Genomic DNA, 27,977 nt, shown 5'->3' on the forward strand with positions numbered 1-27,977 from the left:
CATTACAAACTACAGTTATGGATTTTACTGGTAGTCTTTCCAATTTGCTTTATTTCTGATCATATTTTGCCCAGGTTAAAGTTTCTTAATAAACAATATTTTAAAAGGAGTTCTCAATTTAGCCAATTACATATGAAAATAAAACCTACAATAAACCCAAACCTAAAACCACTCAAAATAGAGATATTTTTAATTTTTCAAGTACACACTTTGAAGAACACAGCTTATTTTATTCAGCTTTATTCAGCTCCCTAAATTCCATGGCGGTTTTCTTCATAAGAACATGATATGTTTTGCAAAATCTTTTTAACAAAATATTGAAACATAACAGGATCTAAAACCAGCAACATTTCCTTAAAAAATGAAATTTAAATAATGGTGCATTTCTGAAAGTTTCTCTTTTTTTCCCTTTTTTCCCTTACAATAGAAGTTCTAACCCAGAACACTAATAAATCTGTGAGACAAGTGTCAGCTCATAAAATTCTGTTCTTGAAGCAAGAATTTGTCTTGCTTTAGAGGTTTTTTAAGATAAGTTTTATTCACTAAGGTATCAGGAATATGTGAAGACCTCCTCTGTGAATTTTCATTTTCTCTCTTTTAGTCTTTCTGGTTTTGTCAAAAGCATAGCGAGTAGTTATCTCTTTATGTCTTACAGAGGTGAGATTTTGTGCAGGTATACATATCATACAGTGTGCTGTTCTTCCCATGTAAAAATTGGGAGCCAAAAATGGGCACTTGAAGTCAGAAGTACAAATTTGGAAAGCAGCAATTTGGAAAAAATTATGGAAAAAAATTTGGGAAGTGGGACCAATGAAGTCATCCTTCCCCTGTACTCAGCACTGGTGAGGCCACAATTTGACTTCTGTGTGCTGTGCTGAGACCCCAGTTCAGGAGGGATGCTGAGATGCTGGAATGTGTCCAGAGAAGGGCAGCAAGGCTAGTGAAGGGCCTCGAACACAAGCCCTGTGAGGAGCAGCTGAAGGAGACGGGGCTGTTTAGCCTGAAGAAAAGGATGCTCAGGGGAGACCCTGTCACTCTCTACAACTCCCTGAAAGGAGCGTGTAGCCAGGTGGGGGACTGCCTCTTCTCCCAGGCAACCAGTGACTGGATGAGAGGATAGTCCTTTAGGCTGTGCCAGAGGAGGTTTAGGCTGGACATTAGGAAAGAGTTCTTCACAGAAAGAGAGATTGGGCATTGGAATGGACTGCCCAGGGAGGTGCTAGAGTCACCTCTGTAGAAGTGTTTAAGAAAAGGCTGAATGTGACAGACAGTGCCATGGTCTAATTGGCAAGGTGGTGTTAGGCCATAAGTTGGACTCAATGATCTCAGAGATCTTTTCCAATCTAGTAGATTCTGTCATTCTGTGATTCAGTCTGAGGAGGCAACTACCATGTTTTCCTGCTCATATGAGATTTTGGTACTTGGATCTCATGTAGTAAATTAATAGAGCTAAAGTCTCTTCCTGTTTTGATCTTAATTCCTTGGTGATGACATAAAAAAGCATTAATGATGCAAATCAAATAAACTCTGAATTTTCTATGACCTGGTTCAGTTTTGAAGGGTTATCTTTAATTTCCTTCTCCCCTCCTCCCACAAAAAAAACCCCAAAAAACAAAACAAAACAAAAAAAAAAACCAAACAAAAAAGCAAAAAAAACCAAGATCCACAAAATTTAAAAAACTTTGGCTTTGTATACTCGTACATAGAGTGACTGGAAAACCACGGATATTGGTTTAGACATCTTAAGTGGCAGACATGTCATTACAATGGTACTGAATAGTGATGTATGTCATTAAACCAAGGTGTTGCATGACATGTCTTTCAATTATTTGGTTGCGCTGGAAATACTGCAGGAATTTCTTTTAAATAATGTAAAGCTAATGGCATGCCAATCAAATTCAATAGAATGTCACAAGAATGCAGATAGCAGGAAAAAAATTGCATCATTCAGTTTATTGTGTCCCCTCCCCCAGTAAAGAGGCAGCTTTTACCAAGAACACGAAAACAAGGCAAGCTGGCACTAGCATCCAGCTTGCATCCCTAAAATTGTCTAAATTCAAAAAAGGGGTTTAAAATAAATATTGCTGAACTGGTTCAAAGTGCAGCAAACACTCTCCTTAAGACTCAGGGTGCACATCTGTGTCAGAGCTCACACACTTGCATACTGATTGGAAGTACATCATTTGACAGGCCAAGGGGTGGGGCACAGGGGTCTAGTATGCAACACAGATAAGATAACAAAATAGATTTCCATGACTTGTAACAGAAAACATGGGAAATGAGACAAATATTGAAAAGAAATTTTTATATTTGCTTACATTGTAAGCATATTAGAACTGGAACAGGGAATTTTGTAAAACTTATTGCCCAGCAGAAATGAATTGTCCTTGACTATGCTTCAAACTATTATAATCTTTCCAGTGATCATGAATCCTTCCTAAATACCTCAATCATTATTTCTTCAATACTGATATATTTTTAACTAGAAGATTCTACTTGCAGAGACATATTTTTAGGTAAGCACAACAAATCAGGGCATTTTATAAGGAAATAAAAAAATAGAAGTGAAATAAATGTATGCTCTAGTCTCATGCCAAGGCACTTCCTACAAAGGAAAGAATGGAGAATGAATCATACGCAATTAGTCCTTCATTTACAGTAAGAAAGAAGAAAAATGTATTGAGTTGGGAGCACAGATGGGTCAATGGAAGAGATTTTTCTGCAGGAGTCCATGTGTTACTCTCAGGCAGACTGTGTATACACTTAGCTTTAGAAAGATTTGAAGAATACAAGAAAGGAAAATTACAACTTCAGTGGTTTTTTTTTGGTTTTTTTTTTTTTAGTGCCAGGGTGAGCCGTTTTCCCAACAGCAGGGTTCCTAATTATGATTAGCTATTTGCAATTGTGGAGTATAAAGTACGTTAAGTGTCTGCATTTTCATCAGGATGAGAGGATGGGCTGTTGAGTTTTCTTCACAGGAAGCAATGGCCCTTTCAAAGGCTTATCATTGACTAAGTAGGAAAGAGGCTGTGCATTAGAAATGTTACAGGGTGGCCCCTCTTTTGACATCTTATACCAGAAAGTATGCTGTTGAGCACACTGTACAAAACACAAACCTTCTTTACCTTCTCTGTTACAAACACAATATAAATATGCAAACTGCTCAGATTAAAACTTGCCATATTTTAACTAAAATTATTCACACATTTTGGGAGCTAATACTGGTAATGATAAAAAGGAAAATGTTCCTACACTGATGTAACAGATGTGAAAAAGGGAGAGTTGCAAAAATTTTCATTTAGTTTCTTAGGTTCAGAGAGGAAGGTAAACAGCTGAAAAAAGCTTGGCTTATAAGTCTACATGTACCTGACACTTCCTCAAGAATCTTAGCAATTTCATGTGACCCTGAGTTATTCTCCAGCCTCATCTTAAAACAAGGACAAAATAGCAAAAGCAAAACACTTGCTGCTTACTCTGGTAACCTGGTCCATCATGCACATAACTCCATGTTTGCTACAGACATTTACTGAAAATTCTGGGGAGGGCGGGAGGATTTTACCAGCAATGTCTTGCATTCTTGCAAGTAATCTCAAGATACATTAAAACAAAATTATGGGGAAAAAATCCTTCAAAATAATAGATTTCCCTTTTGTGCATGCAGAAAACTTACTCATGACAAGCATAACCCATTTTGACATGTGTACATACTTGTTAAAACTCAATAATAATTATAAGTACTTTAGGAATTATACCATTTTAAAATTTTTTTAATTCACTAGTATATAATCAACTGCCATGGCTTATCGACATCTGTGCAATAAAAGTTGAAAATTAAGACAATCATTCAGAGCACAGTTAGCAGGGAAATAAAACGAACCTGAAGTTTAAAATCTGAACTATGTATGACCAAGAAAACAAATTCTTTAGTCTCTGTCACAGTGGTACTTAGCCTGCTTTGGGAAATAATTCTGAACCATAGCTTCATAAAATCAAAAGAGTTAGGCAGTGTTTCATATATTGGACATTACTGTTATTCTGGATCTCAATAAACAAGAACTGGAAGCGACAGAATCTTGCCTGATTGCTTTTTAATTTTTTTAGTGATGTAAAGGTAACTCATTTGCCCAGAGAAAATCATCTTCATTTCCTGATTAAATGCAATCAGAGTGCTTTTGCTGGCAATCTGGTCTAATTTAAAAACTGTCATACCAAGTGATCACTGTTAATAACTACTAATATTATACAGCTTTGAAATGAAGGTCAAAAGTTATGGTTTGAAAGCCAAGACAGGATCATAGCTGGTGATGGAAAGAGCCCTTTACTCCTTGCTCAGAGCCTTGATATACAATCTTAATGGTCCTTATGACAAATGTGCATAGAAGATATTTTATTCACCCCTCAAAGAAATAACACTAGTAAAAATGCAATGGAACAATAAGATTTCTCAGCCTTTCTACTTGCAGAATCTTAGATTATACTGCTTATGGAATTTAACAGAATTTCCTACTGTTGCTACCTAGAATGACTCATTCCATATCAGAATTTGTGAAAGAGTACATCAAAATTGTGTGTATACCAGACTGTCCTCAAGTCTATTATGGGCAAGGGAAATGTATCATTTAAGTGCATTTCCACTGAAAATGCAAAGAATTAGCACCCAGAAACCAAAAGAACAGTAAGTAAAAGAAAAGTAGGGGAGGTACCACTTCTAGTTCAACCAATCAGACCTTATTTTCTTGGGCAGTGGACCAGTCTAGTATCACATTAGACAGGTAGGTTTCACACCACTCATATGCTAGCAGTTCTCATCTTTTTGTCTTTCATGACACAAAGCAAAGATGGAAAGTTTCTCCTACAATCAATAAACATAAGTAGAAGTCAAAACCCAGTTTTTGTTAGTTTTGTTATCAGCTGCAAGTTTTAATTATGAATGCAGGGATAATGCTGAATGGCAAGAAAGGGGCCCCATCATTCCCACCCAAGATCCCTCATGGCTTCCCCACAGCCTCCAAGTGCAGTATCCTGGCAGTATCCACTCCCTACAGTATAAAAGAACACAGTTTTCATTAAATCCCTCCCTCTGCCAAGGTCTGCATAGTTCATGTAGTTTAGGCTCAGTCTTCTGATTGCATAATAGTAACACAGGGACTGAGACCCTTGAAACATTTTCACAATACCACTGTTCGCAGATATCAATGGTGAGACTGACTGCTACTCTTTCTGTGGGAAATAGTGATTGCCATCAACACCGCTATGCAGAGGCTTGTGATGAGGCTGTACTTTCAGCCTGAGCTTCCCTGCTGCCCAGTCTGATTCAGGTGGTGTGTTTTCTCAAAAAGCACTCTCCTTCAAGCAGCATGGCAGCTGGGAGTGGGGAATTACAAATCATGTCTAATAATAATAAAATAATAGCCACACACACCAGCACAAGGACATTTTAAAGCAAGCATAATTCAAGTTAAATACCTATGTTAGTTCACAGAAAAAGCGTTTGTTACTTTTTATAAAGGCTGGTTAAAATAAGCCTGGTGAGGGGGCACTAAGATACATTCTTTTGTTCACAAGTAACAAAGAGCTTTAATGCCTGCCTCAGTTTCAAATCTCTGTGCAGCCATAACAAAGTCACTGCTGTAGCACATCCATAATCTGTAGTGCATTTTGAGATCCTCAGATAAAAGACCCTATATAAGTGGAAACTATTATTATCTATATAGCAGATAGATCCCAGCTCTGCTGTAATATGCTGTTCTCCTCAGGGGGCACAGGCATGTGAGCTGCTAAGTACTCTCCATTTCCATTGCAACTCCTTGCAGCTGAGAGCACTCAGCACCTAGGAGGATCAAGCACGGAACTGATTCTGGGCTTCAATTTCACAACCTTTACTTATGCAAAGCTTCCATCATGGTTTTTAAACTGTGATTTTGGCTATAGAAAGCGAGGTAGAAAGAGAATGTGTAACAGAAACAATGGAGGAAAAAATAAAGCAGGATTCAATAGAACTGCAAAGGTGTAAATTACTTAAACCATTAAGAGGGTTATGGTGGTTTGAAGACTAGATTAATGAGATTACTGTCCTCCCATCAGATGACTAAATAAAGCCCCACATAAACCTACAGAGATTGTACCAGCCATAAAAGTCGTAATTTCAACAAAGAAATACACATTTTTTAAATTACAGAAAAATTTAAATAATTATGACATGAGTATTAAATGTAAAAAATATAAATGAGAAATTCAAAATCTACATGTGCATAAACTGAAACATTTGCTTTGTTTTGCTCAGTACACACACACAAAGCAGTAAATTTCTCACTAAGGGTTTTCCCCCTGCCCCCACTGGGAACAGTACAATTTCAAATCCTCGGTATTTCCACCTCTAATTGCTAGAAGGGTTCATTATCAGCTGTCTAAAGTGCAATACATCAACCTTGCAAAGCTGATATACAAAAGACTTTCACACATCTGATGGGCTGCTGTGCTAAATACATCTTAATTTGTGCTGCATCTGCTGTTTTCTAATTTGTTTGTCATGCTGTGAATGCTACAGACTATGCTACAGCAGCTCCCTGATTTTTTATTTTTAAAAACACAGCAGCTATTCAGGAAAGAAATGGCTGAGTGCCACCATTGTTCCTCTGATCCATGGAATGACATCAGTTTCCTCGTATTAACCATTAAACACTTGATGATATACGTTTAATATATTACATGTACATGCTACCATATGTCTCAATGTACAAACTGTATGTATATGTGTACTATTTACACCTTCCCTGTCAACATTCATTAGAACATAGATCTCTGCAAACCAGTTTATCTACATTTGAAAGAAAGTCTAATTTAAAGCCCCTTCATGTGTCCTCAATTGTGTGTCCTCAATTTTTACTGGCAAGCCATTTTTTGGTTGAAAGTCTGGAAGAGTGCTGCTAAAATCCTGTCTTCATGATTCATATACATAAATAAGGCCTGATTTTTTTTACACATTGAAGGACATTTCATTGAACACACATACAGTCCTCAGTGAAATGAGTTTGGTGTTCTCTGTTCAGTCCCTGCTGAGCTGAAAAGCAAATGGTAGAACAACATGTGTAATTCAGCATGATTCATAATACATCAAAGACTGTACAGAAGAAGCCTCAGCTTGAACTGGCAGGGAAATTAAATTTCTACTCTTCCCTTCTTAAAGCAGACAGTCCTCCCAGGTACCGTGAGCACTAACACTGGGCAGAGCATGGTGAATTTCTAGAGAAACAACATTTGCTGTCATTAGCCTTCATAATTACGAGAATACCACACACACGCCTTCTCCAAAAATGAGAATGAAACTTCAAGTGGTATTTTGCACATATCCTCCAGAAACTTCACGGGCTGCAAGGTTAGAAGGGCACCACTTGGTACCACACATATCTCTCTCCCAAGAGATCTTGATCTTTAAGAGCTCTTTCTTTTAGGGAGGCCAATCCACTGCCAATCACACACCCACCAAAATAGGCTCTCAAAGAGATTTAAAAACACACGTCACCAAAAAGCAGAAGCTTGCCATCGCCAAATTCCCATGGGATGTACACACAAAGAAATATCATAACCTAAGCCATAAATGTTGTTACAAATAATGTTCCTATGTTTAGCTGTTGGTCTTCCCAACTAGACAAAAAAATGTGTTTTGTGCAGGATAGGTGACATATAACAGAAAGGACAGCTCCCTTTGTTTCAGCAAGCCCTGATTTTAGAGGAGCAGCCAGAATGCAAATTTCCTTTTGCCTTTACTGTGTGATTCTTTACACTAAAGAAATGGAGAGCTATTTACATAATCATAGAATGACAGAATCATACGATCATTTAAGTTGGTAAAGACCTTTAAGACTGAGTCTCACTGTTAAGCCTGCACTGCCATGACCACCAGTAAACCATATCCTTTAGCTGCCCATCAAACCTATCTCCAGGAATGGTGCTGCAACCACTTCCCAGGGCAGCCTGTTCCAGTGTTTGCATCAGTCTTCATTTTCCAGTCAAATGCCAATCAGTCTCCAGAGTTAAGTCCTGCACAGGAACAGGCAGCAGCTATTACAGAGGCAGTTTTATGACTGGAGAAGCCATAGACAAATCAGTGCTACCATAAAGAAGTATGTTTAATCAATAAGGCATATTGTTACACTCATGTGGAAGAAAAACACCTTGTAGAGTAACAGCATTTGTAAAGGTTAATCAATTCAGCTAATTGTAAATGCTCTCAGTTGCCAGTCTTTAAAGAGTTCCTTCTCTCTGTAGCAGCTAATTCATTGGGATGCAGCAGTGCTAAGCTGAAAAGGAAGGAAAGGAAGAAAAGCAGTCAAATTTCTCATTACTCTCTGTGCTGTACTGTGCCTCTTGTCTGTAACATCAATATATTTACCAGAGGGAGATAATATTTTCTTTCTGCTAACACTGCCTTACCTCCTTCATTACACAATAAACAAAGCAAGAGGTCTATGCTTCACAGTCCAGACAGATGAAAAGGAAATCAGGTTATTGATCTTTTTGTTCAGTTCTTTAAAGGCCAAATGTATGACTAACCGTTCAAGTAGGTTTTACAGTGCTCTTTATTTCATGGCCATAAGGAAAGATTTTATTTTTTTATTCTCAAATAATTGTTTGCTGTAAAAAAAGGGACAGTCAACATGATTCTTTAATTAATTCTCTCGTGAGTTCATGAGAGAACTAAAGACAGGTCCACACTATGAAAAAGGAGATACAACCTGATTTCAATTTTTTCTCTAGACCAATTTAAAATGAGCCTATGAAGGCATGTTCATGGTCTCTGACACTTGTGAACTGTGTAATTGTTTACTGTTTATGAAAGAGTTTATAGTTTTCTAAGGTGATACCTGGTACATTCAATGTACATCAATGTCACACTTCCATATCTTGAGTTTGAAAATTAAAACCTTTCCTTTAGGCACCCACCTTAAATAATGCTGGAGTTATCCCATGGGCTTGAAAGCAGTGTTTTGTTTTGTCCCTGATGTATTTATGGCATTTTCAGTAACTAAAAGATATTAGCACCTTTTAACTTTACTTTTGAAAAGCCAGCCAGAGGTCAGAGACTTCAGGTTTTCACAAAATCAATCAATATTGATTAAAGGTCAAAGCTAGTACTGAAAAAACAGTGTACACTCCCTCAAAACAAAGCACTGTCCTTCCCATCGAAAAAAGAAAATGAGAACAGAGCGGGAAATAGCGACTTGTCTCATTCTTTCTGCCTTCTAAGCCCCAGCTGCCAACATGGTCCTTGTCCTTTCTGTACCCCTGTCAGATCCTCCTGAATCAGTGCAGCCAACTGACCCCACTAACTGCTTGGATATCTCTCAAGAAGAAAAATCTGGATATTTTTTCATGTATTTCAGAAATCTGAACACAGGCTGTATTTGTCAAAACTGCCTGGACCAGGCTCTGAGGATTGGTAGCAAGGATACATCTAGGAAACATACATATTCATATAAGGTAATTCAGCTAAGGCTATCATATCAACACTCCTACTTGGACGAGAATTTCATATGAAACTGATAGCTGTATGTTTGGTTTGGTTGTTTACAAGTAGATGGTCTGATAATTCACCTCTCTTACTTTTTATAAAGAAATCTCTTCCTGCTAGGCATGTCATTAATATGTCAACTTTCAAGTCAATTATTAAAACCAAAAAAATGTTACATCAGATGAGTAAACATCTGAAGTGCAAACTTCATTACTTCAATGGCAATTAGATATTTGCTGTGTTTGATAAGTTTGTAACTTTGTTACAGATTTCTAGCAGAAAAATCTAATAACATGACAAGTTGGGATAAAACAAAAGCAGGAAATGTCATTATGGGAAGGGTGTTTTATTAAGCAGAAATGTCCTTAGAACTGTGGTTTCAGAGATCAGTTAATAAACCAGTTGTTTGTTTCACACAAATAATTGCCACTTAAGTGTGCCGCATACCTTCACTAGCATAAGAAAGGCACCTGCACACCAGTCCAGTCAACAGCATAGGTGTTGAAAGCCTAAGAGATGCAGCATCTGTCCAGTGTGCTCTTCCTAAATGCAAAGACCTTTTTCCTCTGCCACTATTAATCTGATCTAACCCTCTGGCTGGTGCTGCAATAACTTTAAGGAGAGCTTTGTGGCCATGTTTAGGCAGCTGCACTAAGTTTCAAAGTCTTATCTCTCACACAACAAACAAACCTGTTACTCTGTGAGGTTTGGGTTTATATTTTTTTTCTTGTCATCCTTGTATTCTTCACCACTCACATGTTACTACCTCTTACACCTGAACCTCTGCCCTCTCTCTTCCTCCCCCCACTTCTTTTTCCCTTTTTAAAAGAAATAGTTTCATTTTCTTTCCAGATGGTAAATTTTTACATCAGTTTAATAATCTCTTGAAGGTATACTGGAGTATTGCTCAACTCACTTCTAAATTAAAGCAATTATTAAAAAACTTTGAAGCACTTTAACAATTTTAAATCACTCAGCACATAGCAATTTAAGATTATTGGAGCAGTTTTATAAGCACTTGAATTTGGAGGTGATCAGAGACCTGAAAATGTGCAATATAGAGTAATTTAAAATTATTACAGTACTTCACATTTTTTATAAGCTTTTCCGTTTAGAAGTAATCGGGTTCTGACTTGTGAGCTTGTGCATTGTAATGTGAGTGCTTCTTATTCTTAGAGAGATGCAGCCTATTAAATCAAACTGCTTCAATAATTGTAAATTACTATGCATGGACATGCTCAAAAATCTAACTTTGTTTCTTATATTAGAAATATTTTTCACTCCAAGTCTGTTAAGAAGACTTTTAAGTGACAGAATAGTAATTTAAATTTTTGGAAAAGGCTGATTTATATTATCCCAGGAATAAAAACAAATCAAAATACCTACATAAAATATAGAGGTTGTATAAGAATATTTTTATGAGCTCATATTATGAATCTTTAATTACATTCAAAATCAGCCTTCCTCATATGCAGCTTAATTTTTAGTAAACACTAGATACACATTCATTTTGTGAATAAAATTTTTTCAGCTCAAACTTCATATATAAAATTGAGAGAACAATAGAAGAATAAATCAGTGTTTTTCCAGGTTGTTCACAGTTGTGATTAAATGTAATCCCATTAAAGATTTTTACAACTTCTATGTACCTTTGCACTTCTTTAGGATATAACTTCTCAGTCTCTTCTATCAATAACAGAAGGATCCTAGCTGGAAAATTGTCTCAAAACAAAATACTCATAAGGATTCAGTATAGACATAAGAGATGATCACAGTGTAGATATTGCTTCATATGTACAATATAAAGGTATAAAATATACTTTACAAAAAAAGGTCTTTCAGGTATTTTGCAGGAGTCAGTTCAGATTGGGTTTTTGCCAATAGAAAACTTCAAACATTAAGTACAGCAGAAAAAACATCAGAAGACTGTGCTTGCTAAAAAAAAACGGAAACAATGATAAGTTAACATCAACAGTGAAAGAGCTGAAATGCTCTTACTTCTAAGTGCTGCAAGTCATAGAGTGTGCTGATCAGAAGAAAGCAAATAAGAGCACATTGAAGCAAGTTGTGCCAAGTAGCTTTCCATAAAATAAAATATCTCTAAGAGTTCAGTGAAAGGGCAACAGTAGCAAGACTACAGTATCTCTGGTAGATGAAAGCTTTAGACTTTAAAGACAGATCTGAGAGTGCATTTATTTTTGTTTATATATTGCAACTTGTGTTCTTTTGTATATCAAAATTGTAAGAATGAAATGCTGGTTGATTGCTCCCATGAACAGCTAAATTTCAGGCAGGCAGATGGGATTAAACACTAATGCCAAAACAGCATCATAATTAATTATCATGTATCAGCAATAAATGCTGTATCTAGGCTATCCTTGGTGATTTAATCTTTATAAAATGTGAAGCAATGATTTAACATACAATGTTTGCATATCAGACTGCAAACATGAAGGTCATGTAGAAACTTTTGAAGAATCCTTTTAAATTATCAAAAAAAATGAGAAAGCACAGAAGGATAAACTAATTGTTCAGTCATATTGTGTTTCTCAGAGAAAGACATTCAGCTTAGAGGGTTGAACTGTCATTTTTTTCTTAACTTCTAGAAACCTTTTTGCTTAACTTCTAGAAGGTACTTGACAATGTAACCTAACCCAGAGCTGACAGTGAACAAAAGCATGCAGTAAAGATCCAGGAAAGCATGCAGTAAAACCCCAGAGAATTGTATAACACACAATAGTATGGAAAAAGCCGCCTGTCAGGGAAGTTTCTTCTTCTGCTATTTTCTCAAAATAATAGCCTTGAACCCCAAATTACAGAAAATTATATCCCTTTCTATGAAAATACTCATGCCACTGGATATATATTTGTTCACATAATGTGTTCCTCTCAGAGTCCTGTAGAGCCCTTCACATAATGAAGAATTACACAAGTTAATACACTGTACTGAGCTAAGCTCTGTATAAAAAGTGCTTCCATTTCTCTGTTTCTAATTCTAGTCTTCAATTCCACAATCATTGAAGCTTTCCTATTTTACAGGGTCAAGCTTCTTAATATTATTCATCTCTTAAAAATGTCAAACTACTTTTCAATTTCCTTTCATCTACAGTTCGAGTCTGGAGTAAATGTCCCCTTTCTTCTGTTGTTCCCACAGATGCAACTTCAAAGAGTACTTCAGAAAAGGTTTTGCAGGGCTTGTATTTTTCTAAAAGTTTTTTTGGAGAGACCTCCCTTTCAATTGTTCTGCACATCTCTGATAGCAACCCATACTAGAGCTCTTTACCAAAGATGTTAAAACCCCTTTAGAAGACTCCTGCTGTTTGTTAATTCAGTAGCTATATCACTGAGCAGTTCCCACAGTCACCACATTAGCAGCCATCAGCTGTTGTAAGCATAAAACCTCAATTCCTTTTCCTTTGAAATATATGGTTGGCCATTACCCAACACTATGTTGCAACTCCTCAAGTCACCTATGGAAAATTTCCTTCTTTACAAGACGACGAGTGCCAATTACAGTAGTTTTCTTATCAGTTCTATTTTGTTCCCTTATCCATATCTGTGATGGATATCCGTATCCCATACTCTGTGATGTTTCCATGTAATTCCACTTAATATTGGATTTTGGTTTTGATGAATATTCCATTTGGTCAGCAGCATGGTAGTCAATAAACTGGGTGTAATCTGCTCTGATCCCAAGCTAGAATTAAACAGTTTATTTTACTTTAATTTTTCAGTTCACAATCTGATGTTTAACTAGGAGTTATGATTATTCTGGTTTTTAAACATATTTTATTGACTGCAATACATTCAAAATTCTACCCATCTTCAGCAAACACAGGGAACAGGGAAGTTCCCTTACAACTACACACAGTGTCGTCAGAGGATTTTCTCAGCTGTTCCACTTTACAAGATCACTTGTCCCTAGTAATACATATATAATTCACATCTAACTGAAATAGTTCCCCAAAAGCCATTCATCCCCAGAGGAAACTGCTCTTTAATTGTTTGTTATGCCCTCTCAGCAGGGAGGCTGGTTTACACCATACATGTGCATCATTTTATTTAAATGACATCCTACCTTGCTACGAAAGCTGCCAGAGCTATTTGATCTTCTTCCACTAAGGCTGGCAACTACTGAAAGCCCCCTGAGAACAAAGCAGCAGATGAAAAAGAAGTGCTCATGCTCCAGGCAAGCTCTTTTAGTCAGAGCTGTACAAGCAGCAACATGCAGCAGGAAAAAATACATGCTTCAAAGGTAATTACAGTGTGCTGCATCCTCCAATCTTTATTTCAGATACTTGGGATTGATTTCCACCCCTTAGCAAGGGGAACTGCACCACAACACCAACCTAAATGACCAAGCATGAATTTCAGTCAATAAAAAGAGGCCTCTCTCCTCCACTCTCTGCCATCCTTCCTGCAAGGATCACACCTTGTGAAAAATGACACAAGGTTGATGTCCTGGTGCAGCGCTTCTCTCAGACACTCTGGTGGTGACTTGGCCCTTCCTGGCATCATTTTCTCACCTCATTCCCCTGACTATGCCACTTGCTTGTTGCCACAGGTTGGATTAGGATTTTTTCCAGAAGGATTTGGGATTGGCAGTGCCAATATGCATCTTAAATGAGCAAGATAGGCATAGAGCTGAGCATGAGAGAATAGCACCTTACACAGCAACGCAAATGCACAGGTTGAGCAAAATTAATTGTTTTGCTTGTCAGAAGTTTACACAAACCTTCTCCACTTCTAATGTTTGGGAAAATTTTTTCCTGAAGTTTGAGTTCATTTTCAAGTTCAAATGAAACGTTAAAAATATTCCCACAAAGGAAAGTAGAATGGCTGAATTTCTCTGGGTTTTGAATATTGAACCTCAAAATCACTCCCACATTTCTTAAAAAGCCTTATGGAAAAAAAAATGGTTCAAAGGAAAAAAAATAATTTACCACACCACCCCTTCCCTGAACTCAAGCTAAGTTTCAAGTCTGTGGCTGAACACAAAAACAAACTATGTTAAGGGGACTTTTAAGGTTTCACTGTAAGTGGTAGTCATAGGTTTATATTCAACCCTAAGATAATAAATAAGCACATTAATTTACAATATGTCTTGTAGTCCTTCTGATAAAAAAAAAAAAACATCACCACTACAAGAAAGATTATAGATTTTTTATTTCTGAATTCTTGTCAACTCAGAAAATGTCACTGTGTCTCTGGAGTCTGAGAACAAGGGTTTATATCTCTGGCATAGGGTTTAAAGGGCATGCCCTGCTGATCCTTCAGCAGAATTGCCAAGCAAGCAATATCCTCATCTTCAGGGTCCAAATCAGCTTTTAATGGCTGTTTGAAATGCTACCAAAAATTTTTGAAGTGTATTTTTAGGCTTCTTCATTTAACTCAGACACTATCAGTACAGGTCAGAGCTATTTATCTCCATCTCTCATTTCAATGTTGATTGGAAGAACTCCTTGCAGCCAGCAGCAAGCGCAGCACAATTCTGCTTGGGATAAAGCTGGCAAGAGCACTGGGTTTTTAAGTGGCTGTTATCAATTCACACTGTTAGCACCTGCTGCTGCTGCAACTTATCCAAGAGCACTACTGGCTCATTGGGTTTCCATCGTTCTGACTGGAAGTGCCAACAAATATGGCATGGATCAAACGTCGCAACGGCAGCTGGAGATCTTAGAGGAGGATCAGAACAACCTTGATTCACACCAAGGTAACCAGTTCAGAAAGAGGAAAGGAAAAACAGTTAGGCAAAGGAAAGTGCATGTGTGCCAGATGACTAATTCTTGCAAACCTCCAATTTTATAAAAGGATCAAATACATTTTGTATATTTATACAGTCCCATTTCTTTCTCTACAGGCCAATGACAGCCTGCAGAGTACTGCATAGATTTGCCAAAAATAATTACTCTGGTCACTTAGCAAAGCAGAGGATCTGTCATCCAGAAACATATTGCCTAGCAACAGTTCGCTTACCCTTCCTCCCTCGCAATAAGCAAACACCGCCTGCCCTCCCCACCCCCTCTCGTTTATATTGGATTTCTGGCTGCTGGCAGACGCAGCTGCTCACCTGGGTGTAAAACTGCTCCTGACAGGAGGACTCTGTGCTGTTCAAGTCCAAGTACATATGAGGATGAGTAGCGTAGCTCAAGAAAACCCTGGCTGCCAGGAAAAGGTGCAGTTTCTGTCTGTGATAGAATTGTCTCACAGTTTGCTTAGAGAAAACTCACTTCAAATGAGATCACCAGTGTGCTAGCTCTTGGCAAATTGTGGTCTGGCATGGTGAAGGAAGGAGAGGAAATAAAACCCTTCATACCAGACAAACAACCACCCACAGACTTAGGACACTCTATTTTCCTCAAAAGTGTTTCATTAACATATATTTTATTTTAACTCTAGTGTACAGAATTATAAACTACTTTCTAAATTTTTTTAATATGGAAATATTTAGGCAGTGATTTATGGAAAGGAGCTATACCATTCCTCCTTCCTCCATGGAAGCCCACCTGTTTCTTTCCCACACACAGGCCACACCATTTGTCTTTCAGCTGATGGTTGTCATCAGTACTAAGGTTTTTGCTTATTTTTCTAAAAGCAGTATCTTGGAAAACTGTGCAGATCATTTTGCTAACAAATTTCTGTAACATTTCAGAAACAGTCTGGACATCTTAAGGCTGCATACAGAGACTAACATGAGAGAACTTTAGCACTCTGCTACACCTCCCACCTCTTCACAGCATGTTACACTAGGGAAGCCTCAGACCTGACAGCTGCCCTAACTCTTAGTAGTGGCACAGCTGTTAAGTACCAGATTTTCCAAGAGCTGTATGCACATCAGTGACAATTATCTAGGATGATATTAATATCTGGGGTTTTTTTCCTATGCCACATCTGTGCTGTTTCATAATGCAAAACTTACATTATATATATGGCTATAGCTATGTCACTGCTTGGCATGCCTATATTAGTAGAAATATTTGAAAAAAATTTTAGGTTTAAAAATCATAAAAAGTTCTCCTTCTCAACATTTTTTTCAGTTAGTTGGAAATATTCTCTTAAAAAGTCTCAAACCATAAATACATAGAAATTTACACATATTTTTTTAACTGGACTAGTGCTTAATGCCTAAATGCCATCACACAAAACAGGAGATACCAGGTATGAATACCTGTTTAAAGTACTGTCCGATGCCAGTCTTGAAATACACAGCTTTGAGATGAACTTTTGTGTTGCCTTTGAATAACTTAATAACTAACACTCAGATCATCCAGTAAACAAAGATGAAGGAGAAAATATTAATATTCTATCTATTGAAATTTACTACAGTGATTACTGAAGGTTTCTTTGAATAAAGGCATGGTACCCTTATAACTGTTTGCTAGCATGTTTTGTTCTATTTTATATTATTCTATTTTGAAAATGGTTTCAAATTTATGCGAGGTCATCTAGTCATTTTAGTTGAAATAGTCATCTAGTACATTTGCTACCTTATTGCTTTTCATATCATGTTTCAGTCTGATATAAAACATCTCTCCTTAACATTCTTTTCCCTGACCATTTGGCAATGAGTTTATCTTTTGTTTTAAATGTTCTAAAAACTAACACTGTCCTTGTTCATGTGTCAGCATCCTTGATTATTTTTGCTGCAGTATGAACAGATTTGTGAAGTGTGTTTGATAGTTAGGTATTGATGAAGAACCTGGAAACTGATCTATTAATTAGTTATGAACTTATATTTCTGCTGATAAGCATCTAACCACAGATTTAAAGATGCCTCTTAAATGTAAATTGATTGCTACAGAAATGTCCATTGTGTACATAACATGTGCTACACTTCTACAAATACAAATGCTCATTATAATACATTTTCTTTGATGTTCGTAACATTAGGCTTGATCCAGCACCACAGAAACATATGGGAACTTTAATATTAATCCCTGCAGAAGCAGAAACACAGGAACATTTTTGAGCTGATAGAAAGCATGAAACTCATTTTGAGCATAATGCCAAACAGAAAACAAGTTGAAGTGGAAGAAGTCAGTTTTTAAATGTTCTGAATGAAAAATAAACAGAGCAGAGGAACATACATGCAATAAGGAGGGTAAAGATTGGACAAATTGATAATGATTACTAGCAAGAACAAACTGTGTTTCCCAAAGTTCTGTATTGCAAGGAATTCTCATGCACAGGATGTGTAGTAGCAAAAGCAAGAAAACACAGATTATATAATACTCCAGAAACAAATACTCTTCTGATATCATTGGAAATATTCACAAAACCAAATATTTTGTCTTGTAAAGATACCAGTCCCTCCTCGCTTTTGCTGCTGGTTGTTTTCTGTCATGTCAGTATGTTGGACTTTTTCCATCTGCCAGATAGTTAGAACCTAGAGAAAAAATATTATGTGCTTTAAGTAGCAGAAGTTTTTTCATTCAGTAGTGCCAGATCTTGAAAAACCTGTTCAGGATCAGATTACCCCACATTCAAATATTTTCATTATTAACCTACATTTCACTTATATTTGACTCAAAGACTTCAACTTCAGAACACAGACTTTGTAGGGCTTAAAAGTAAAGCCAGGATTCCAGAAGTGTCCCAGATTGTTACATGGCTCTGTAGCAGAGCCCACAGTAAGCACTGGCAGAAACCGACATATTCATACCAGTGGAAAGAATAAATTTCCACCTAAGCTGATGGAGAAAAAGAATTGTTTGGTCTCTGCAAAGGCTACCAGCATTACTTGTACCAATATTACATGATGGTGGAAAAATATTTGAAATTTTTTATCTTAAACTCTCTGTTTTGAGCTGAGCATACCTGTACCCAGTCACAATGAATTAATTATTTGCTCTTGCTTTTTGTTCCAGTCACAAACTGTACGTGACCAACTGCTGATTATGTTAGCTAATTTTCAGTTAATTTTCAAAACTTTTTATAGAAAAAAGATATCTTTGGCTTATTGTTTTAAGTAAGCATTTGTTTTGAACTTCATACTTGCTTTTAATTGCAATGAGTCCACACAGTCAGTGAGAAGCAGCAGTGAAGGGAGGAAAGAGCCTGCCAAAAATGAGAGGCTTAGGCCATATGGAGTCATCAAGGGATATCTCTGATGTGGATGCTGCCAGCATTGCTTCTTCCTCCCTGCTTGGCATTTCTGGAAACCACTTCATACTTCTGAAATTCTCCCAGGCCTTGCTGTGTAGCACAGGGAACTATTGTCCAGTAAATGAGACATCAATGAGCTCTGTCTTTTCCAAAATGCCTGGAGTAAAAAAATAAAAAGCAGACCTTGAGGTTCTCCCCCAACTGGCATACAGCCAGTTTTAATAGCAGACCCAGATGGCTGTATACCTGCACTGAAATTAACGAGACAAGGAAGGAGGGGGAACAAATGAGATAAAGGTATGTGTATAGAGTAGGGATGACCAATTAGAACAAAATTATGATGGTAACAACATCTTTCTGCAAGAAAATCAGCCCTTTTCTCATGCCTGAGTCTGGAGGTTTAAGTCCTTGCTCATTTGACGTCCATGCCCTAACTGAAGGTTATGACCCACTTGTGAACAGCCATAATGCTACATCACCAAAGGCTATGGCTGAGCAACTGAAAAACTGTGTGTGGAAGAGAATAGAGGAGAGGAAGTCCAAATAGAAATTTCCACATAGTTATTCATTCCCATCTGATTTCTGTGGGTAAAGAAACATGCTATAGTAAATCCAGATCTTGGAAAAATTAGCTCAGAAATATAAAATTGTGCATTCACAGCTGCAAGACTCTTTTTGGCCTTCATGAGCTGAGCAGACGAGTGTGGGAAACACCTCCCACACTAATTTTACGTCTGAATTCTGTCTCCCACAGAACTGAACAATACCAAGTTATGTACCCCAGATGCGTTTTGATTTAATTAGCTGGCAAAGAACAGTACAAATTCTGTGGGATTATATGTTTATGATGGGCAAAACATTTTGCTCAAATAGATTTTTGACAACTGACTGAATTTTGAAAGATCAAAAGCTCATTTTGCATACCACATTTGCTTAAAAAGGAAATTTAAATCTTAGCCATTTGCTTTCTATACAGCTCTTGCTCCTGCAGAGTGTGTAAATAGTCACTGCTTACATATCTACTTCTGGTTCACAATTGTTTTCACTGAAGCAATTGACTTCGTTATTTAACACTCACATTAAAGTACTGTAGGTAAGATTTGATTTCTTTTTCTAAGTTTTGAAAAAATATATTGGAATGACTTCTTTTCCTTTGTACATGGAGCATAGAAATGGAGGACGTGAGGAGAGAGTCTCTCTTGTTAAATTGTGTGTTACTTAAGTACACAACATTTAGCAGCTCACCCCCATTATATTGCTAGATTCACCATGACTGATAATTTTGAAAGGAGTAAGTCACAAATATCTTGGAATACAGTTTTAAAAGAGCATATCACTGCTTATTTCAGCAGATATGCATATTTTTGTCCCAGTATTTGGAGATGATTCCAGCACATGAATGCTCTTGGCACTGTTGGTGAGCAGCTAGTAACAACAAGACCTCAAGAAATGCCTCTGGTATGAAGCATCCCTATAGTAGAGAGGAAATTAAATCAAAGTATTAGGAATACCCCTTCACATTTTTGCAAAGTAAAATTCTGCTGTCACATTGGCATAGGGAAATAAAAGTTGTAATCAATATTAAATACACCTTTTCTTTAGTTTTTAAAAAACATTCAGCTATTTACTGTATTTTTTTTTACTCAAACATGGTCACAGAATATCTGGCATAGCTTAGTATTTCTTTGTCTGTGATGCAATCTAGACACAGGAAAAGAACACCATGGAAACCTTCTGTCTCAGTGGCCACAGAGCATAAACTCTAAATACAGGAGTAACAAAGAGAAGTCAATGTCCTGACTGTTTTAACACTTGATTTAATATTTTTTTCCATTTCATTATTTCAAATTTAGCAGTTTTACATTTTTAAAGGATTTGTTTTTTTCACAGGTTATTAGCAAGCTTTCAGTTCTGGCCAAATGCTTGTAGAATGGGAACACCATCATGAATTAAAACTCCTCTTTAGTGAATTCTGCACACCTGTGTATAATTAGATGAATTTTTCTTAGCCCCATCCTAGATGGCACTCACAGCAACAAGGGCATGATACAAAGACTTCTTCCCTATGAAGTAACTTGTCTGCAAAATCACTTTCCAATCAGAAAGCAGAAAAGCAGGCAAGCCTACAAACATGCATGTTGGGGTTGTCACTTCAGCCAGAGACAACCTCTAACCTCTGTGAGGTGAGTAGACATAACTCATCAACGTGATGAGACATGTAAATTGATGCTGAAACAGAAAGTAAAGTGCTTTGCTTTATGTTGCTTTGCTTTGCGTTTAGCTTTATATTTTGCTAGAGTGACATTCTTTTCTTGGGAGACTCATTCCTTCATATTCAACTTCAAGTCCTGAAGAAAAGAAGAAAATTTTTTTGTCCATCTCCTCAATGCTGGACACCTGGGCACAATATATTCCTCAGCTTGTTGCAGAATTATTGTACTGAAAAAAGACTGACGCTCTAAGTAACATATCTGAGGAACTTTCCCTAAAAACTGTGACCCTTCACAGCAAGGTATTTAAAGGGTGTGTGGTCAGCAAACCTACAGATGAGCCAGTTAGAAATGCAGTGTCTGGTCCATGAACTATGGAGTCTTTCTTTTATACTCTAACTTCAAAACAAGGACTGCACACCAACATTTCCATGCAAAATTATATCTTCCAACAGGCATAATATGAGATTAAGTATTCTCTCAGCTAAAGGTTAGAATATATACAGTGAAGTATCACAGTTGTATTCTATTTTGATCCAATTCTAATTATTAATCATTAAAACACTACTAAGGTGTGAAAGCAAGCAAGAGGTGTTCTGCAAGGATGCTCATCTGCAACAATTAAGAGGTCCTGTGTGTAGGAAGGCTGGAGGGTGTTACTGATTTTTACTGCTTCTCTTGTGGGTTGGCTAGTTGTTTCTTTCCTTAACCCACAGATTGTGGAGGGGAAAAATAGCCAGCATTTGCTGGGCTGAAATCTGAAGGATCCCAGAAAAGAACGTGTCAAAGTGCAACTCAGTCCAAATATTCATATATTCAGGAAATGTGAGTCTTCAGATGCACACTACAGGGTCTGCATGAATGCTTTCTTTGGCAGCATTGTGGTGTAATTTCTCATTAGCAACAAAACCCTCAACCACATCTAGCTCAGGAAAACTGTAAATACATTTTACATTAGACATTTTTTTTTCTCAATTATTTTCTCATGTTCCTAATATGGCTCCCTGCTGTGGGAACTGTTGGACAGAAATATGTCCAAGAAAGCAGAATACGTCCTTAACTTATTCTCCATACAAAAAGAAAGGCTATATCTAATTGTCGCTATAATGAGAAATGATGGTTTCAAAAGAATACCATACCATGTAGTTTGAATGATAGTTTGCCACTGTAAGACAGTTAAATATACTTTTTGACAGTTCAATGTAGTGAAACTAGATTTAAAAAAAGTTTTACAAATATTCCATTTTTACTGCACTATTGCTGACATGATGTTGGTAAGAATTCATATAAAGTCTGTCACCTATTTATTTAATTCTTGAATTTCTAGCAGGAGTATTTAATTGCACGTGGATTATGGGCAGGTTGGTAGAACAGAGATAGGGTTTAAGTTCCTACCATTTCCAACATTCCTGTCTTAACTCTTGTTTCTGACCACTTCTAATCTGTAACAACCTAGAGGTTAAATTATTTTAAATTCTGATATTTCATTTTAGAAACACGTATTTAAACTAAATGAAATACCTCAGAGGAATTATTTCAACAGGTTGACATTTTTTTCTTGATAGCATAATTGCATTGTTTGGCATTTTAGGGCAAGAAGTTTCACAATTTATTTGTTATGAAGAGATGAAAATAATAATTATTAATATATTAGCATAGCCATTCTGCTATCTTCACATGTATTACCATTAACTCAAGATCTATCAATCCAAGTGGATGCCCCTTATAATCCCCACCCACCCCGACTCCTCACAGCCACTCTGCCAATGTTTGTTGCTTTCCTCTTTCTTTTCCCATTCCATATATTTATTTTCCCTCTTTTCCTTTTCTAACGCACCTGAGTGTGGGGAGGAAGCAAGTAAAGAAGAAGGAAAAAGGAAAGTACCAATCACTTCCATCTTGCAGAAGAGGACAAAAATTTCACACTAAAACTTCACAAAGACTTCAAAACTGATCTCTCCTTGGCAGTTACTTGATTAAAATATCTTTCTGTTCTGTATCCATAACCCTGTATATGTCATACATCCTATGATAAATTCTAGGTTAAGAGTACCTATAACAAATGTCAAGATTCCTTGGTAATGCTAAAATGGAAACTAACAATGATGATGTAGATTAATATTTAGAGCTGGACGTTCTTCTCTCAACTTATGCTATCAGCAAATCTGAAATTTTCAGTTATTGTAACTCCTGCCAAGTAACTTCAGTATTTCATCATTCAAAGCAATAGACCTATTTTCTTTAGTTGAGGAGGCAGACTTTATATCAACACAATTTTATCTGGTTTGTTATTAAATATTAATGTGGAAATTAAGCAAGGTTTAAGCATTGGGCTTTAGATTTATTTTTCATTTTATCTAACCAAATCTTTATTAACATTCTGTAAAATAAGAAATCTACAGCATAACTAATAAAACCTTTTAAGTGGTAATCCTTCAGAACCCTTCCTTGTAATGGTTGAGCATTTGCAGTACTAAACCAATGAAATTCACACATACTGTAATGGAGTAGTGGAGCGATTATTACAACATTTTTTCCAAAGTACCATGGGCTTTAGATGATTAGAGAGTAGTCTTATGTTTTAAACTTTCTGCCAAGAGTGGGGTTTTAAGTTGAGTTGGACTGGGGATAGATTGCAGTATAATGTATGTTGACAGTTTAATAACATGGGTTGCTATCTTTAGTTTGCTTTATGATGTAATACATCTTTATAGGAGTCCTTGGAGATTTCTACTATGATTTTCAAGGCAGAGAGAACTCAATAAACTAAAAGACTCTGAGCAAGATTTCTATTTCCTGTATACTTTGGAAATTTTCCTGAAAAATAAATAGGTGCTACAACTTTTTAAACTTTTTCTGACATGACTTTTTGTTTTTCTAGTCATGTAATAGATTTTAAAGGTACACTTCACATAAAGTTATACATTTTTTTAAAAGTTCCCTTCTATAATGAATGGTCTTATTTTTCAGATCTCTAGGGAAATTTTCTTTTCTGTAAAACAGAGTAACTGATTATATTTTCTCCCTTTTTCAATTCATATCATATATACATTTAGATGACACAATTTGCAAATATTTTCAAGTAAAGGTCACATATATTTGGACTAATTATCCCTCATGTTTTGACAAGTGCATGTAAAACAGTGCTTAAGTATCAAGTAACATAAATCTAAATAAGAAAATAAAATATAGGAATTATTTCAATCTTTGCTTTAATTTCATTCTTAGAGGTAATTAGGAAAAGAAACTAATTAGAATGGAAGGAAACCATTGCTTTAGATGATATTTCAGTCTAAATGAAAATAGTTTAAAAGGATATTCAAGCCAATTTAACAGTAAATAAATTCAATTGCTAGTTTTCACAATATTCAGGCAAAATTAGATTTCAGGAACTACTGAAGGCAATTTTTTTATTTGCTAATCTCTGTTCAAATTGTATAAAAAGAGATCTTAATTTTCAAAGTGTAATTGCTTTTCAGAATGGTGCCTGTAGACTATGCTGTTCAGAGGTTTTCAATGTTTTCAAAGGTTACCACTAACCTATGATTTGCTGTGATTATGATATTTGTCTAAATAAATGATTAGTTAAACAATATGGTATTCTTCCCTATGCTGATTTGGCAGAATACACAGAAAAACTTTCAGGATACTTTTACAAAATGTTTCCAGTATGAACAATTCACATGAGTTAGACTCCTCTATCCACACCAGTATTTATGACACATCCTTTCCACACACATTGAGTAAACAAAAACTTGCTCATCTGAATGTTTAGAGTAGTGCATAAATGTAGGCTGCAGTGCATAGATCTGTACAGTTTGTCAAATAAATATTAGCACATACTTTCTTAAAGTGTGCACAAGATATGCTTTCCTGTTAAAATAAACCTTTTGTAGAATAAAACTCAGAAAATTCCTGAAGAGCACATGGAGAGACCACCAGTACAGACAAGATCAAATGGTGTGACACAGATGCTCCATAAAGACAAAAATCAGAAACTGGAGCATCCATCTAAAAGCTTTTTACCTATTGTTTGATGCATTCTCTTTTCACCATTCTTTTGTTGAATCTGTGAAAAGACTGCACTCAGTGATGTCCCTGAAGCCACTCAAGCCAAAATCACTTTCATATTCCCCACAGGAAAAACACTTATATCTTTTGCTATCAGTGGCCACACTGGCCTCTTGCCAAAAGCCTGAGGGCCATGCCTAATTGACATTCACATCTACATACATTTTCATCCCTGGAAAATGTAAGCATACACACAACCATGACAATTGCTTAGGCTAGTACCACTGACAAGATAATCCTGACTGTTGAAATTCACTGAAAACCCATGGTTTGCTTCTACCCCCACTGCTACACTGCACTTCCACAGGCTGTATTTGAGCATCCTGCAGGCCACAAACCTCCACAGTGCCAGAAACACAGGGGAGCAGACATCTAACCATCCTTAGCAAACCGTGCACACAAATAGGTGACAAATGAGGTAGAAAAATGGAGTATTCAACCCCACTGGCCATTGTCAAAACAGAGTTTTGATAAAAATTTGATCCTGCAACCATAATTTTGGCAGCCTACTGCAACTTCTTGGGTTTACTCTTTTTTTTAACTTACTAGAAAAATGAAAATCCTACCTAGCTCCCTGCTATTCACAAATGAGATGGTTCCTGATTGTGTTGTTAGACTTGCTGAATGACAGGCAGACTTCATAATTATTCCTGTGACGGATCATATCTGTTATTCTGCCTGTGCATCCCAAGAGGTCTGCCAAAAGAGCATTTACTGTTCAAGCCAAATTTCACTGAGACAAAAGAATTGCTTTAGCAGAGAAAATTATTATTACTATTATTAGTACTATTATTTTCACTTTACCTGAAATTTGTCTTGTGCCTCCGTGTGCACACACCCACTCTTATTATTACTAGGTCAGATGTGTGCCTGTTTGTATGTGATCAATTTTCCTTGACCAGGGCATAGACAACTCCACTGGGACTCTCTGGAGTTAAGGTCACAGCTTACTACAGCTTCACCTACAAGGGTGTCTGGGAAGAGGCAGTTGTAGCACATTGCACATTCTGCAAATCATTACAGTTGAGAAACTGCAGTGCTCAGCTCACCAGCCATCACTGGGCTGCAGACTGGAAGTCTCATTTGCCCTCTACATTATCATAAATATATATACTCAAAGATCAGGTCTCAGTTTCTAGACCACTAAAATAAAAAAATCATTATATTCAATATAGGTATTAAAAAAGAAACAAACCAAGCCAACACATACCATCAGTAAATTAAAAATTATCCTCAGAAACAATATAGATCTGTTACAACTTCATACACTATTTCATCATATTTATGGATGAATATGATGAAATGAACGGAGAAAAATAAACGTGTTAGTAACCTGCAGGTTACCTTGAGTTTCTACAGAGAATTTTTTTTAGATAATTTTGAAGAATCGTATTAACTCAAATCTTTCCAAGTCCATTTAAAACTTGATGCAAAGAGAAGTGTTTGAAACCACGGACCAGCACATTTCATAACAAAAGTTGAATTTTGCCTCCCTGTCTTTTTTCTACCCCTTGCCACAAGCGCCACATATTTGCAGCTGAAACCATACAACTGCTAATATCAGCACTTGTTGAACCTACATCTAACATCTTCTGATATACTGGAGCCTAAGTAATTGAGGCATCAAACCCTTCCATATGCAATTGCTTGGTAAATAAGCTCAATCCTCTCCCTGGAGCTTTTTGCAGATAACAGTGAATCAATGCCAGACACCTGACCCACTGAGCTTCATTCTCTGTCTTCCACCACTGATAGCTGATAAATCTGCTTTGCTGACAAGAAGCAAAAAAGAAATCAGGACAGAACTCCTCCATGTGCAATATTTATTTGGGCAGCAAAAGCTATCACTGTCCTGAAACAGAGTGACAGCAAACCAGGGTACTATTTTGACCATTATACAGGACAACTATAGCAACAGGGGTGTATGTTCACAAGACTGAAAAAATCAATTTCATTGTAAATGGAGGAATCCCCTAAGCAAGCTATATGGGATCCTAGCTGGGAGTTCTTCCAGCCTCCAAATATTGTTATATCTAATTGAATAAACTATCTAAAATATATATATAGATACCAAAGAACTGAGTAAAATAGCAACAAAAAAAATTTTCTGTAGCACTTGAGTCACATAAAACAGGAGGGCAACAAAACGTTGATGCATCAAATATGTAAATGATTCGATTACAATTATAAAAATAATTTCAAATCATTAAAGACATAATTGGCAGAGTTCCTACCAGTTAAATCTAATCTCCAATACACATCAGCTGTAGCTTGGCTTGTCTTGTTAGGTAAACAAAATGTGTCTTGACTGTCATTGCCATAAAATATTAATGCACTGGAAGTCTCTAAACCTTGCTAAGCATAAGGCCTATTATCACACTTAAGAGCAAAGCAATCTAATAAATTGCTGGCAGTATAAAAACTAAGTCAGCTGGCAGAGACAGTCATCTCCCTAAGGGATAGTAAGAGACTAATCTTCAACTACAGCAGCTGCAGTTCCAGAGAAATTGTGTTTCCACTGCTGAGTAGAAATACATTTGTGCTGAATTCTGTTATTTGAACTCTAATGGAATTATTAGGAGTACCCATACATTATGAGCAATACAAAATGAACTAACCATCTATTATCTAGGTTTATTGTAGGCATGATTTTTTTATAGTTGCGCTTGGTCTTCGTTGCTTTTAGTTAGATCCAAACAAAAATTGAGCTGCATGACTCTGCTACACATTTTCTAACATCAAGCTCATACATAAATAATATTCTGTGTTTACTGAGCATTGAGACGTTGTCCTTAATTGAAAACAACTTACTTGTTTGGCACTGTCATGAGGTCTTTGAGGCTGTATTTAACAATAAACACAATATTGTCATATACTTTGTAACATAACAGATAACATCGTGATTATGTTACTCTTATGGTGTAGTTTGGGAACATACTGTGTGATTCCAGAGAAACAAATCACCAGACAGACAAGACCACACACACAAAAAGTAGTTAACGGACAAAATCTCTTAATCAGGATATAATAAAAATTATTTATTTGCTACATTTGGTATTAATAGGGATTAATATGCCTTC

The 27,977-nt window shown here is 36.5% G+C and overlaps 1 long non-coding RNA gene across 1 annotated transcript in view; it reads right to left on the minus strand.

The window, feature by feature from the left end:
* LOC135291381 (uncharacterized) overlaps positions 1–15,698 on the minus strand; it is a 56,223-nt gene extending 40,525 nt beyond the window's left edge. Inside the window, exon 1 of the long non-coding RNA XR_010354187.1 lies at positions 15,582–15,698. This is a non-coding gene — a long non-coding RNA (uncharacterized LOC135291381). The remainder of the gene's footprint in view (positions 1–15,581) is intronic.
* Positions 15,699–27,977: the final 12,279 nt, after the last annotated feature.

This window comes from Passer domesticus, chromosome Z (genome assembly GCF_036417665.1).
Source record: "Passer domesticus isolate bPasDom1 chromosome Z, bPasDom1.hap1, whole genome shotgun sequence".
In the NCBI taxonomy this organism is placed as follows: domain Eukaryota; kingdom Metazoa; phylum Chordata; class Aves; order Passeriformes; family Passeridae; genus Passer; species Passer domesticus.